This window comes from Ptychodera flava, chromosome 8, assembly GCF_041260155.1.
Source record: "Ptychodera flava strain L36383 chromosome 8, AS_Pfla_20210202, whole genome shotgun sequence".
In the NCBI taxonomy this organism is placed as follows: domain Eukaryota; kingdom Metazoa; phylum Hemichordata; class Enteropneusta; family Ptychoderidae; genus Ptychodera; species Ptychodera flava.
In genome coordinates this window covers 27,299,135-27,315,238 of record NC_091935.1, presented here as the reverse complement: position 1 = coordinate 27,315,238, position 16,104 = coordinate 27,299,135, and the positions used below count along the sequence as shown (strand labels likewise).

General features: G+C 37.8%; 1 protein-coding gene across 1 annotated transcript in view; it reads left to right on the top strand.

The window, feature by feature from the left end:
* LOC139138930 (leucine-rich repeat-containing protein 7-like) overlaps positions 1-16,104 on the top strand; it is a 163,547-nt gene that overhangs the window by 42,870 nt on the left and 104,573 nt on the right. The window contains exon 2 of the mRNA XM_070707552.1: positions 5,609-5,714. The gene's annotated coding sequence lies outside the window, so the exon portion shown is untranslated. The remainder of the gene's footprint in view (positions 1-5,608; positions 5,715-16,104) is intronic.

The following is a 16,104-nucleotide window of genomic DNA, read 5'->3' as shown; positions in this document are numbered from 1 at the left end:
GCACCATACCAGTATCCTATGTTTTTCTAATAACCTAGGTGGTCTTTTTAATGCTCATGCGCAGACTAAATAGAATTTAAACCAACAACCTAAGGCGTCGGTGTTTTCAATGTGTCTTGAAAGCCGAGTTCTCTCGATGTCAAACTCGCTCCAATTGCTTCTTGACAGTCATTTTAGAATGGGAAAATTCACAAACAGAGAGGTTGGTTGCCACGGACAAGTAACTTTTGGCTTATTGACCTGAAAATTAAGTCAGTGTTCATTGAAAATTCAAAGACTGGACCCGTTGACACCAAAGCTTGCTCATGACTTTCATTGCATGTGGTCTTGCCACGATGCCACACACTGTCAGTGTCACTCAACAAGTTATTGAAGAGTACGTTTTAGTAAAAGTCCCTTCTTTGTGGTGATTTTTCACCACAAGACTTTATTTTTACATCATTATAAACGTTCATACAAAGCACAAAAACCGCTGTGTGTTTCTTTCTTTACCAAATCAAAAAATGTTGAGACACCGTAACCTCACAGTGCACAGTCAATGCAATGAACTTTGGTGAACGTACGCTCCACCAGCTGAACAGTTTTTTCATATGCAAAATCAGCGTACGGTATTTTACCGGCGGGGTATTGTTTAAACTGCATTTTATTGAAAGCGATTACATGATTCTTTTCGTCAACTCTTCATGCAATTTTATGAAAAATCTTATGGAAATGTTCACAATGACATAATATGATTATTTTTTGTTGTTTAAGTCCGTGTTCCCTCATCAGAAAATCGCTCTCGTGAATTCGATTTCTAGGTGTTATTTTTTTCACTTGTCCCGTCGGGCAAGTGGCATCGGAGGTTCACTTGCCCGAACGCGACTTTCACTTGCCCCGGGCAATCGGACAACCCTTAGTGTCTTTCCCTGGCCTGAACACCAATAATGCTCAGACATCATTTTTGCCCCTACATAATTGAAAAATAATCGTTGTCACAACAGTCATACAAATGATGCTCTGCCATTATTTAAAAGACACTTCTGTGCCACCACCGAACAATTTTCACGTGGACTGTCCAGAGGTGTGTTTGCGTCATTTTGTAGTACGGTGATGTCCCTGATGCTGTGTAATGATACAGGGACGACAGTATCGCCGTATAGTGTTATGACGTCATCCTGTGTTCCCCTGACGTCACACAGTGATACTGTGATGTCACTCAAGGGGTGACATCACTGAGGGATTGCCATACATCATGCTATGACATCATTTCATGACAAAATGATACTTTGACATCATCTAGCAAATTCTCTGATATACCTTACACGTGATCATCACCGAAAGATTCGTTACATATATAAAGTGATGCTCCGACTTAATGTATAGCAAAATTCTGCATGACATCATTTGTCGATGCTCTTACATCATACAGTTAAAAACACAAACATCGCTGATGGTTCTACACCATTGAAAGACAGCCTTACATTACGAATACTATTGATGCTCTCATGTCAACTTTATGACAAAATTATATATGACATCATCCATGGATGTTCATTTTACATCCATCACTCCATAATACCCTGACATTGCTGGTGCCTCAGCATCACTGAAGGGTAAACTTCAGATCACTGCGAGTATGTGACCTCAGTTTTGCCTCGACAGAAAATGAATAATTCACAACCAGCATGGAGACGCACCTGAGTGAAAATGTTTCAGAAGCGATAATTCCGCGAATGATTTACAGATGTTATTTCTAGCACTCATTACAGTGTATATATGAAGCGAGGGACAGCCCAAGGCAAGCAGATCATCTTTCCATCTCGGACTTTATTCTCCACCGCACTTTTATTACATTTCATGGGACTCGCATTCTGAACTAGGGACCCACTTGGCAACCCAGGCAAGCACTATTGATCGCATCCACATGGGCCAATGCAATGAAAACAGTTTCATTTATAAGTCAACACAGGGCATCCTTGCGTGAAAAAATGTATGAAATTTATGGGATCCCATAGCTACTTTGTTTGTAGTTGCAGAGAAGCAATTTTCTTTTCCAACTGTCATAACTCTCTCGTAATGTCGTCCATTGCCTGCCTGGTGAAGAAAATCAATAAGTGATGAATAGTGGTTGTGTTTATTTTTTTCCCCAAAAGTGTTTTGAAATGCTCCAGTGTATACATGACTCAGAAAACAGCTGTGTGAGTTTTTAATTGGACTGGATGTGTCAGAAGAGTAAGATAAAACGACACTAATTCATCCTGTAATGTCAATCCTCCTTCACTTCAAACAAAAGTTGTCAAGTGTTTTTTTTTCCTACTTCAGGTAATGAAAGTACAATTCAAAAATGTTTCCACTCAAAGTGATACACGTATTGATTGTGACAATTCTAAGTTTTAATTCAACCTCGGGTCGTGCAAATTATTGCTCCAAAACAACAGCAAAACAAAGAACGAAAAAATATTCTACATCAGCTTTGCAGGAAAATGTTGAATTTGCAATCTCTCAAAAACAAGATCATGAAATAGTTTTTCAAAAAGTTTCAAAGTAATTAAAAATGAATCACTGCAAGCTATAGAAAAGAAAACTAAAAGGGATTTTAAGTCTAAAATCTGTCCTCGAGGTACATTCTGCTTGTTCACACTCGAAATTTTATAAATGTTCACAAGTTGATTTAGTCAAGATACCAGGAAAATTGGTCAAGATTTTTAATAATTATTATGCCGACTGTAGTGGGAAATTAGAATTTGAACAAAGAGTTGATTTATATACAATCAAGAAAAGAGAGAAGAAATACATCAGTAACAAGCAAGAGCGATATAATCTATCAGGCATATTTAATAATTGCTGAATTGAGCTGCTCAAGGGCTGATACTAACAGGACCTTCCTGAAAATAAATAACGATCTCAGAACCATTGACTTTTGACCGTCAGTTTTACCCACAGTTAGTCTTGTACCTTTGATGTCATGGGGTGAACCTGATGACAATAAACCTGCCTGTGCAGTAATTGCAGTGTAGAGTTCAATTTCCAAGAGGGTATAGATGTACCATACACACATACAGCAAGGGCAATACTCCCCTTGGTTATGTTTGCACTCTGCACAAATCTATTTTTTCTCTCCGCTTTCTATTTCAATTAATGTGTGTAACTCCTGTTTGTCTTATTGGTTAGTGTACTGTACTTGTATTGATGTATGCATGCATGTACTTTCACATGTCGGTGAATGAACGGATGTACATCTTCCTTCCCTGTCCTACCTTGCACCGTCCTTCCCAACCCCCCTCTCCTTCCCCCCCCTCTCTCTCTCTCTCTCTCTCTCTCTCGCTCTCTCCAACTAGCAAGCTTTAAAGCTGCTGCACATCCCATGGATTTTCATCTACATTTCTTGCGGTCTATTTACCTCCAGCCAGCTAAATCAACCATCCATTTATCTATCTGTCTGTCTATCTGTTTGTCTGTCTATGTGTCTATCTATCTCTTTCTATCTATCTATCTATCTATCTATCTATCTTCATGTATCTTCATCAACCAAATTATCTTTATCTATTTATCTCAATCAATCAATCTATCTATCTATCTATCTATCTATCTATCTATCTATCTATCTATCAATCTATCTATCTATCTATCTATCTATCTATCTATCTATCTATCTATCTATCTATCTATCTATCTATCTATTCAACCAACCATCCAACCATTGGTCAGTGTGTCTGTTTCTGTTTGTCTATCTGTCTTTCGATTACCTACAGTATATATACCTACCAATCTTCCCGTCCACTTACCCTACCTATCTTTTATATCTATATGTCAAGGAAGCATGTAGCTAGCTCCCTACAGCTGATGTCTACCTGTCCTTCCCTCCATCCATCCATCTGTCCGGCTGGCTTGCTTGACATCGGATTTCATATGACTACTGCCTGACCCATTATACATGATTGTGTCTTCTCCCCCTACGTGTGTTTCTATAATACCTGCCTGCCTACCTTTCATACCAACTTTCTACCAGTACATCACACCTCTTACATTTCATCAGTGTATAAAGTCTGCCTCACGCTCTTGCTTCTGTCATGAAAATTATAAAGAACTGGTGAACAGTTAGTGTCATCAAACATTTGCCTAGACTGTAGAGTGGTGAAAGAGATTAAACTGACCTGCATTCATTAGAACTCATAAAAATGGCAAAACATATTATCAAATTTTATTTCGGTGATAATCAAAACAGACACAAAGCCATATAATGAAAAAATTTAATTTGTCACAGGCATGTTATAATTACTTATATGAGGGCCTTCCATTAGTTTATATTGGTCATGGGTTTTTAGTCCCCAGATACCTTTTTAGAAATAAAAGCCTGTAGATGACTCTTTGTCACATTTTTTTACCTTCATGACAAAAATTACAAGTTTCCCAAAATTTTCCAGTTTTATGGTACAGGGTATGTAAAAGTATGTGTTGGTTAAAGTAACACCTGCGTCTCTGACATGGATTTTGTTGTTATCAACTTTACATTCAAAACGTAAGTTTGTACAGGGTATGTTCACTGCTGACTTGTAAGCTGAGACACAAATGAGTGAACGGGTCGGAATTTACAGTGATAAATGTTTATGGTCTTGTCTTTACCTTTCATGCCAGCCAGAAGAGCTGTTTACCAATTCAGATTGGCTTTTATGAAATAAAACTTTCAGTGTTAATGAAAGAATGTCCTGGCACCATCCAGGAGATATTTCATGTGTATGACGCAAATTTCTATGTGAGGGGTTAATTGAGTTTGAAGCAACAAGGATCTAATCGTGTCAAGAGTGATAGGTCTGGTTAGAAAAATTCACTCGCAGGGTTGCAGTTTTTGAGTATGGCACTGTGATTAATATATGTCCGCAATTTCAATGTTAAGTGCGTACATAAAACAAATTTTGCGTGCCTTGTGCAATGCGTTCCATCACAACGTTGACAAATGTCTTCAATTCCGATGTTAAGTGAGTACATAAAAGTAATTTCTCATGTCGAATGTGGTTTGTGCGCGCGGTCTAGGGCCACTTAGAAGTTTTCAAAGTCCTACGAGCCAAGTCAGCTAGTGTGCTTCTGGTTGGCAAAATGCCTGTGTTAGGACAGAAACCTGATGCTGTACTGGCATGTAAACTGTATTGAACGGTTCAGACAGCCTGCCCTCTCTCATCACTACAGCTGCTGGTTTATCAACATCAGTGCCAATCATTTCTGATTTCCTGGTCCTCTGCCAACATTGACACTAATATACTATTTCACTTTCAAATTTTTAGATAAATTCCTGAATTCATGCTCAAGATGAGCAGAGATTGTACCTGTAGATACCAGACAAGATTTAGGATTAGAGTGGACACAGATATATATCATTTTGAATTAATTTCCAGTCACATAAGGAGTCGTTAGCTGTAGGCTTAGAGATGGAGCGTCTAGCTAGGGGCCAGCTGGAAAAAACCTTTTAGTTCATATTCAAAAGTTTGTGTCCACCAGTCTACACTTTCACTGCAATATAAGCTGCCTCAAAATGGTGTTTAATATTTATACTTATTTGTTTATTTATTTATTTATTTATTTATTAAACACTTATCAATCTGTTTTTATCATGCTGTTTTTGTCTCCACAGTATTATGGTGCCATATAAGCTGTTGGAATCGTATCCATAGCAGTGACAAACTCTCTGGTTGAGTTTATGACAAAGTTGTACATCATTGGTAATCCTGAATACAAAGGTAAAGGACACTTCTAAAATACTCTTGATAGAATTTTTATGCCTGTAGTATTTTGAATGGTGCAAATTCATGCTATTGTCTTTTTTTTGTGTGTGTGAATTGATGTGATGTTGACAAAAGGAGAACAATCCAGATATGAGGCTACATGCACCTGTAGGTGGCATCACTGATACTGTTGTAGTACATGTAATTCAAACCCCCCCTCTTCTCAGAATGGTACAGTCCACTGACATTGGAGAAAACAATTGGGCCATTCAAAAGAATGGTTAGCTGGAGGGATGCGGATGACAAGGTTAAACAAATGTTCAATGCTGCAGGACAGCAGTAAACTTGATAGCAGAGCTTGCAGCATTATGATTGATAGACTGAAAACTAACCCCCTGCCCGCCACACTGTGCGAATGTCATTGTAATTTTTGTGAGTGATTGGCTAGGTATCAGATGCTGAAACAAAGGGGGTAGAGCGAACAATACACTTTTAATGAAGTCCACTGATCCAGATAATGAAAGTCAATTAAAGGAACTTGTACCGTACAGGGTTGAGCCCACCTGATACCTGACCCTGGTTCTCTGCAATTGGATGTATCCCTGGGCTACAATTCTGTGCAGTTTCTAACTGTGTTACAGTGGTGTCTCATGTTGATTTTTCCCACCAAAACAAATTTGTAGAATGAAATACTCTGCAAATTCTGGCAATTACTTGCTCATTTTGAAGAGCAGATGTGATATATTGCTATATGAAGGATGATTTTGCTTTGTGGTCCATGTGATGATAGTGATAATAATAAATTTTACTGGCATGTGTATTTAAAAACATAACGGATATTGACTTTTTATGCTTGCTCCTGAGTGAAAAAGAGAAAGTACAGAGACATTGTACAGTAAAAACAATTTATTTGAAGGCCAAGAAAGTAGGTATATGTTGTTGAAATATTAAAAAACATGGACAAAAGCAAACAATGAATGTGGAACAAAGGTCTTGTTTTAGTAATCATGAACTACATATGGAAATTGAGTTTTCATCCTGTCGTACAAAGGTCTTGTATGCTGAAAGGCATTTTGGAAAGTGCCCATTTATGGCAACATGTCTCGCAATGGCCAATAGTGCCAATAATATATACATTCTGTAATACTGTCCCATTTTTATCAGCCCATTGTTTTGTGATTTGAAGCCTATCATAATATTTCAACATCACATTCCTGATGCTCGCCGCGTATTTTGTAATGCTCCTGTGCACCTACGACGCGGTGCCTTCCAAAAAATCACCATTTGTGTTGATTAGTTCAGATACGACTTCACCATAATAAAATTGATTAAAGTTTACACCCAGCGAAGCATTACCCAGAGGAATTAGACGTACTGTGTGGTGATTAATCAGATAAGCAAATTTTTTAACAAGAGTGATTGTATTTTTTTTGACGCATACAACATTTAGTACAAGTACAGTTACTTTGTTACTGTGATGTAATCCGTGAACAAATAACTCCAAATTAACCCATGAATCGGTGAGTTTCTGGTGAGTTTTAATATCGGATGGCAGTTCTTGTTACAGTAGCATGAATCCTCCCCCCCCCCCCAGAAAGAGACTTGATGATGAAGAATTAATCTTGTAGGTGCTTTGCTAAAGTGAAAATACCTGTTTGGTGATCCTGCATGCAGTAGGTAATTGAAATATTGGTCGCAAATGCAGGAAATCAGGAATAGAGAATTGACGTTGTGAATCATGGAGCAGCCAAGCCGAGATGCCGTAGAACAAAAAAAGGGATATCATCTTACAGAACAATAGAGCAGATATCGGGTTACCCCATCACTCAGAAGATTAATTGATTTCCGCGTAGCTCCGGGCAGAAGATGCGACCAGTCGTCTTTTATTTTGTGTTTGCACTCCATTTCAAGAAAGTCCCCATGTCTTCTACAGACTCCCTTCCTTTCTATTCATGCGTGTTGTTGTTCTCCAAGTTTAATTTGAGAATTCAACGTCTTCTATGGTTTTATTGAAAAATCAAAGATGACCTTGTTTCCTGTGGGTGTTGATTTTTCTGCAGATGATTAGAGCATGTTCCTGCTGTATCCACGGTTAATTAAAAGAGAACAAGAAATTTTGTCTAAAATCCAAAGTGTAGCCCCTCTAATAAAATCCTCCCCTCGTCTCTATTTCCGCATTACTGTATACCTCATGGTAAAATTACCATCTAAAAATTGTCATTTTCAGCAATGTACTGGAACTGTCTTTGCTTGTGCCAGTGTTTACTCCCACATGTGTGCAGACATTTTGATATTAGATAATGCCAAGGTGCCTGGCATTCAGAACATTTCAGTCAATATCATCCTGCCTTTGTTGCTTCCTCTAATCTCAGGATAAATGTGTGTGTAATGATGGCGGTATTAAAGTATTACATATTTGCAACCGGTCTAATTTGTTTGCTTTAGTATTTCACAAAGACTGACTTTTTTTTTACAATGAGACATCGGCCTGTTAGGCAGCACTCATTTCTCTTCAGGTTGGATTGTCTGTGTGGTTTGTGTGTGAGTGCCTGTTCACTTGCAGAATTGATTTAAATTTTCCAAGATCTGCTATATTGCTTTTGTTACAAGTTTACTACATGTAGGTATTTGAATTTTGCTGACAAACACGCGTGTGTACAAGTACTCACAATTATATGCACACAGACATTTTGTGTATGTCCATGTAGTTCCATACATTTACCTATAGACGTACTAAGACACAGTATATATGCCTTGTGTATGGGACTTGTTTTCATGTTGCTGTGTGTATTAAAATTCCTGGAGACGTATTATTGCCTGGTAAAATCCATGGCCAAAGTTCGGTTTCAAGATACCGAAGCAGATCTAAGTTATCAAAGGTTGGAGAGAGAGACACAACTTCAAAATATTGATACGAAATCTAGGAATTAGCTTATCTGTACGACCCGGCGCCCAGCTTCAACCAAATCCCTCTGAAAATCCTAAAACTTTGGTCTGCCCATTTCCCTTGTGGGGGTGGAAGGTAGGCTTTGTCAGGCGATCAGGTGATATTTAAGTCCCCAGTGGATAGCTCAATCTGCAGTTTACACTGATTAGCCACCAATGAATCTCCCCCGGGGCGAGATATAATCTTCCAAGAAACTGAATAAATCTCTTGTAATTTTTATGATATTTTGTTTTTTTCTAGCAGGGCAGTATTGTGCTTTTTGTTGAATGTCTCCAGAGAGAGAGAAAGAGAGAGATCAGTTATTGCGTGCTACTGAGTTGATTTGATGAGAATCTGAAACTTGATCCTCTTTCTGCCAAATTATAATTAATATGTGTGTCTTGTTATTTGTATTGACTATAATTGTGATAGGTGTATCACAATGACAGTATAGTGGTTATGGAGAAGGATTGGTTGATCATAGAGATTTCTAGAGTTAAAAGAATCAAACCAATTCATCAAAAATGTCATGGCATTCATCATCGAGGGACAATAGCAGTAACTTTTGATGAAATTGTCATTACTATTGTTCAGGAACCCAGACATGTTCTCTTCTGCTTGGTCCCGAACTATGTTGAAAAACAAACTATTCGCCTAACAAACAAGGCATTTGAGAACTATTCAATGTTATTGCCAATAAATGCATTCTACTCCAGACCAAAACTCTGTTGGTAACAAAATGTCGAAAACCACACACATACAGTAACAGGCCGCATAGACAAATTATGTACTGTCTGTCTGGACATGAATTTGTGAGTAGAAGGAGAAACTTAATTTTTCAAAACAAAACAAAATTACCAAAAAATACAATGTACATCATCAAAGTTAGTTTATGGGGTTCAAGCCATACATCAAAAATCCAAAGCTATTCGTCATACACAAGAATATGAGTAAAAAATGTAATGCAGTACTTTCTGCAAACTTGAAATTGAAAAATCTTCAGATGAAATGATGAATGGAAATTCGTGCAAATAATAAATGAATAAAAAACTCTTAAAATTACTCTGTAGGTGACATGAAAAATTAGGATTTTTCAACAGTACTTCTTGCAAAGTCTTCAGCACTTTATTTTCCAATCATTAACATTTGTGCCCGAAGTATTATTGAAATTATGTGAGAGCTGTGAAAAATTAGTTATGACAAACAGAATTAAGCCATGCTCATACGTTCTTTTTGAAAACGCAAATAATTAGATTTCTGTGATGATGAAAATGTACATATCCATTAATTTCTCCAAATTGAACTTATAATTGATGTTGCACATAATAGCCATGATCTGCAGCTTCCGTACATGCTAAAAAAAGGTCAATTTCAGATGTTCCACATGATCTTGTCTTTTTTCCGTATGTATGACTTAAACGATACACTTTTCAAGTTTAAGTAATTAATAATTCCTTTGTAAAAGCATCAATCTTTCATATCTAGCTTTGGATTTGTGTAGAAGCAAATGAAATTACATACATGTAGTTTTAAGTCAACTGCTCTGTGTGATCAAAACATGGAAACTATATTGCCATGCCAGGTTTACATATATCTACAAATGTCATTGGTCAATTGTGTGGTAAGATGATGGCATAACTAGAAATCTAGCCAATCCTGGGAATCTTGTCATGGCATCATGGGAGTGTGACAGATTTATAATCAATTCTTCAAGTTTGTAATTCCCAGATATTAGTATTGAGTTTATCAAAAAGATTTGGAAACTTTTATAGCTGTAATTCAAAAGAGAGAGAGAGAGACAGAGATGGGGGAGGGAGATAGGGGATGGAGGGAGATAGAGAGAGGGGGGATGGAGGGAGGGGGAAAGAGAAAGAAAGAGAGAGGGGAGATAGAGAGAATGGGGCGGTACAGAGAGAGACAGAGGGATTGAATGAATGCATTCAGGTAGTTCAACATCATTTATGGATTTATGGACAGGTGTCTATTACACAAACTAATCCCGCGTAAGGAGAAACCCAGTTAAGACTTAATTACCTCTTGATTAAAAACAAAATATATCATCATCAATATTTAAAATGATTGATGAAACAAGCTGAAATCGAGATAAAAACTAAATAGTCTGCCAGCATTATGCAATATCATCTTTCACATTAAAGAGGAAAAATGAAAAAAAAAGTTTAGAATCTATCTGCTTTGTTTTGTGTCAATTTACCGTATCAGCACAGTGATGGATGTTGACATCCTGAATTGGGAAAAATTTTTTTTCGGATTGATGTAAAGGCTCATGTGAAAATGTAAGAATCACCTGCTATCCGGCAGAAGTTTCTGTTGTTTCATCGCCACCTGACGTCACGCAGCGCAGTAAGTTACAAAGACTTCTAATTGCTGATTGAAATGGGAAGCTCTGCGTAATCATGCTAATGTGGCGGAGGAAAGAAAATCCACTGCTTGAGGCCTGAAAGGTGTCAATACCTTTTCAAATGATCGCTCCAGACAAGAGATCTATTCAGAACACGGCTCATATTAAATGCCGGCATTAAGAGTGCCAGGAACAGGGGTATTACGAATTTTATGTTCAGTGACTTTAAAATACATTTAGGGGTGTCGATAAATTTGGTGACATATGGGTCATCTGCCCTACACTCCAGGCTTGTGCACTGATTTATGATATCAGAGTTTTTGTATTTAAATAGAGCGAGTGCTTTTTATAGGGGTGAATAAATCAAAGAACGAAAAAGCATGCCTGAGAAAAAAAAAATTGAAAGGAAGTTTGCGAGAAAGAGATCCATCAGAAGCTATGCTGTAAATTGCCCGGTGCATTTTCTTCATTCGGAGTGATGCAGGCCGAGTGACGTGCGACATGTTTGATTGTAAAGAAGCATTATTTAGTGTGATAAATTGGATGAATGAAGTTCTCGTGACAGATATATCAGACGGTGATAGGGACAGCCACGTTAGAAGATAGCAGAGCCCAAGTGTTATCATGTGCGAGGCCGAACTGAAATTGATGTCTTCGCCACTCTCTGGGAAGCACAATATTAGGTTTGCTGAGGGCAATATTTTACCAGTCTCCCATTAACAGGCAAATCAATGGACTGCGTCACTTTCTTTGTTAATTTTGACTGCATCCTGGAGCACTGAAATAAATGATGCCGGCAACTCGAGCAATAGATCTGTCAAGCGGGGTTGAGCGATCGAACTATCGCTGAATAGTAATCACCCCCGAAATCCCATTATGGACTCATCATTGTAAACTTTGTGGTTTGTCCTTTAAAGCTGGGAATACAGACTCGAATACTTCATCAATTCGGCATTAGGCTTTTGTTTTATGTTTCATTATCAGTGGAAGAGACGCTGATGTACCATTTGTGCTCAGACGAAAATGGCGTGCTCGTGAGCGCAACACAAAAGAATGAAAAGTTACTGACCATGAAAGATGATACGACGATGGTGATCTAATTCTCTGCATATCAGTGGTCGATGCCCTGTTAGAAATTATCTCCCTCAGTGCCAAAGTCAGAAGCTACACAAAGCGATAAAGAATAGACTATGAGGAGACAAAGAATTTGAAGGATGACATTTGATAAATCAAGGGAATAAGATAGTCATTAATGCGTGCAGACTAGTATTTAATGAGATGTTGGATTTGAATCTTTTGTCCTTTTGTTTTGCACGCTACGGTGATTAAACTTTGATTTGAGAAACTGACATATCTAGTTCCGTTGAAATGACGTTGACTTCACGTCAAAGTGATGTGCAGAGGACGGGGGACGCACACGCAACCAATTCTCACATAAATTGTTCTCAGAGAGAAAAGCAGGCAAAGTAGAGAGCTAGTAATGAATTAAACCAGTGCATTAATATTTAAGCAAAAATGCTGGAGAAATGCTGATTCTAATAAGAAAATTGCATGTTACACGTAATGATAGATGTTCGATGGAAAGCAAAGTGGTTTTGATGAACGATGAAATTGCCCACAAATGTTTGGACAAACGTAAGTGGAAGATAATTATGTGTTATCGAACAAGGAAAATTACATACGAGTCGCAACGATTTCAGAGCAGCTGTGTGTTCTCATGTTTAATATGAGATGAGAAAAAAAGAAAGCAGATAATGCAGGAAATCAAAACAGAGGTTGTCAGATTTGCCGGTTTCTGTCAATCTTTACCATCAGCTGTTTTTTGCAATCTAAATAGACAAGTATTTCTTTCCAATCGTGAATAGATACCTACTTGCCGTTCTTATTGCAGAAGCGATAGTTCAATTTTTCTGATCCAGTCTCTCCCCATGGCTCCATTATGATAAATAATGTTTGAAAAATATGAACACCGTTCAGAGTTTGAAATTTTGAGTGGCTGATTACTTCCCAGTCAATAATCACTTTAAGCAGAATGTTTTAAACATTTCTGTTATGAAAATAATAAGTGGCAAATTGTGAATTGAGAATGTAGCAAAGGTAGTTTCCAATTGAAGAACTGACTGCATGTCTTTTCAAAATGATTGCGTGAAAGCTTATTACACTGACTACGTATCACAGGAAACTTTGATATTTAAGCAATAAAGCACACCTAGCGTTGGTATACCACGAGATTTTGACCAGTTCACAACCTATATGCGCGAGTGATAGCGAGTGCATATATGGAGTGAACTGGTCAAAATCGAGTGGTATACCATCGCTGGGTGTGATTTATTGCTATTATATCATAACAGTATATTGAAAATTCTGGCATGGAACGTCAAAAAAGGATTTTTGCTCAGGCTGAGAGCTCGCGCGTGTGCAGGCTGTGGTATATCGTGAATATAGCATGGTTCTTTTCACGTCTCGACCAATCATATCGCTGTATTTGCACCACCAATATGCTGGTATGATATAATTCTTCTCAGCATGGCTTTTTTCTTGTAAAAACTAAAAACGTGTCAATATGACTGTCCACCAAGTGCATTGTTGAATTGCATTTCATTTAATGTACCTGTTCTTGACTCATGCATTGCATTCATTTGTACCTCTGACACTTCTTTTTCATCATCACAAAAATAGCAAATCAGATTAACAAATATTGCGACATCATAGATTGATTGCATATCTGTTTTTCATTTCCATGGGCAAGCTCAGGTGAAATTACTCATTCATATATAGTTCAGAGGCCGTTTTATTCAAATTTTACGGAAGAGATACAAACGGATTTGCAGATTATTCTGTCGCAAGAGGGTAAACTGTAAGCGCTAAATACCACTGAAAGAAATTTTGCACGTAGTGGTAAAAATAAAAAAGATGATCAGATTTGGACGTGTATCGGCGGGAATTACTCGGCCAGATTAACGGTAACTTGATACTATTATGTTCGGAAAATGCACCGTCTACTCGAAATAAGTACTAAATTAAGAATTCGAAAAGGAGTAATTGGGGTTTGTGATATTGTGACTCGCCGAAGCATAGGCGTCAGTTTATTATTTTCTGCGTTAGCATTCACTGCCATCACTCTCTCCTCGGCTACAATACCTCGGGGGGAAAAATTTAATTTTCCGACAGGGTGTATAACACCCGATCTGGCGAGCTGGGGCAAATATTTTGACATCGTTTGCGGGCAACAGGAAATGCGAGATCAAAGCATGTCATGTCAGTAATTGAAGTATGTGTGAAAACAAATGTTAATTTCTTATTCCTGAGAAACTCTTCGCCATGATATTTGTCTTAGGGAGGGCGTGACGTGTGGAGAAAGCTATCTTCCCTCCAGTGACCATTGTACTGTTTATGATGTTGTTTATGAAATAAATGTATCTGGCATATTAATTCTCATAGATCACAGTATGATGTATCAAAGCAATTTGATTTAAATGATTAGATATTTTACTCTGTCCTTGAATTATCAGCTTTCCCAATTTGTTGTCATGGTAACAAGATGGCCACCTCTAATCGTTGTCGTCATCTTTAAGGAAAAATAGAAAATACTTGTGAATCAAGGGGTTCATGCGGCAGCTTTGTAACGTAGAGATGTGGCCTTGCGTCATGCATGGTTTCGGCTGATCTTTAAGATCACCAATGTCATCGCCATAGTAATCAAGAGATTATGAAATGTTTTGTCCACCCTTTCTATTTTTTGCTTATGTGACAGTTTCCATCAATTTTTGTGGCAAGTAAATGACATTAGCAAATTGTACCTCAGACACAGGTGTTTTTATCAAGTTTAGATACTTCTCAAGTAAGGTGTAAAGCGTTGGCTTTTGGAGGTGCTTGCTTGTTAAAAAAATAGTTAAAGAGCTTATAACAGGAAGTAGGAGCATGGTTTCTTCTAGCCAGGGATATCTGTCCAGGGAAGCTGAAAGTCAATTTTTGAGTCTCAGTCCAGTCATATGATATTACGAACTATTGAAAAGTACTGTGTAAATGCTGATATATATGCATGTACAACAACTTCACGCTTGTGAAAATACAACATTGATTGTACACTTATTTTTAATGCACATGTACAGTATATACTGTATGTGTTACATGTACGTACTGTTTTCATGTATACAGGCATGTGCCGTTTTATATGTAGATACATGTTCACACAAATTTGTGAATGTGAACATAACTATATGAACATGTACATGTACCTACGAATGTCTGTCTTATTGTGTGTACCCAGTTATTTACATATCTACCTGTGTATGTGTATATGTGTGTGAGTGTATGTGTGTATGAGTGTGTGTGTGTGTGTGTGTGTGTGTGTTGTATGCCCTGTTTGTGCTTACATTGCATACAGTATATGTGTGGATAGTCTTTCATATACATGTTTAAACCATAAGCCATAGTTCTTGCACAAAAAAAGTTATCAAAATTGCCAATTTTCTGTTTTCTTACTCTGTTTAAACTATGTATCCAAAATGTAAACTCAAACAATATTTCTACAAGGTTTTGTGATATGATATTATGATGCACATGTACAATAGTTGGTTAAAGCAGCTGGTACAGACTTTCCTTGACAGGTTACATGGTCAGTTATTCCCACAATGCACCATAGTACTCCATAGAAAAGTACATAATCCCACAGTGTTAGACTTGAAGATTCTAAGTTCTTGTATGATTTCCACAGAAGGGAAAGGCAAATCAGAAAAGGCTGTGAAGCAGTGAGTGAAAAATTGTTACAGAACGTGTGCCAATGTCTCACCGGTGTCTCACCATATGTGAGATGACAAAGATGAAAACGAGACTGGTTTGTATTTTCATCCAGTTGTCTCCACAAGTGTTAATTGTATCAGGTACAGAAATGCAACGTTTCCGTTGAATATCGTGAAAAGAAAAACCCTGGTAATGAATATCTTGATATTTAATGACTTCATGACTCTTCAGATTGTACTTGGCAGTTTCAGCGTTTGTGTACCCGGCGGCCATGTTTAGCCAGGTATCGTTTCAGGAAACAAGCCTGAGTGCCGCGGTGTAGCGCTGCGCTGTTCCTAGGACACCGAACACTGATCAAGGCAGTGGCCGTCTTGTTG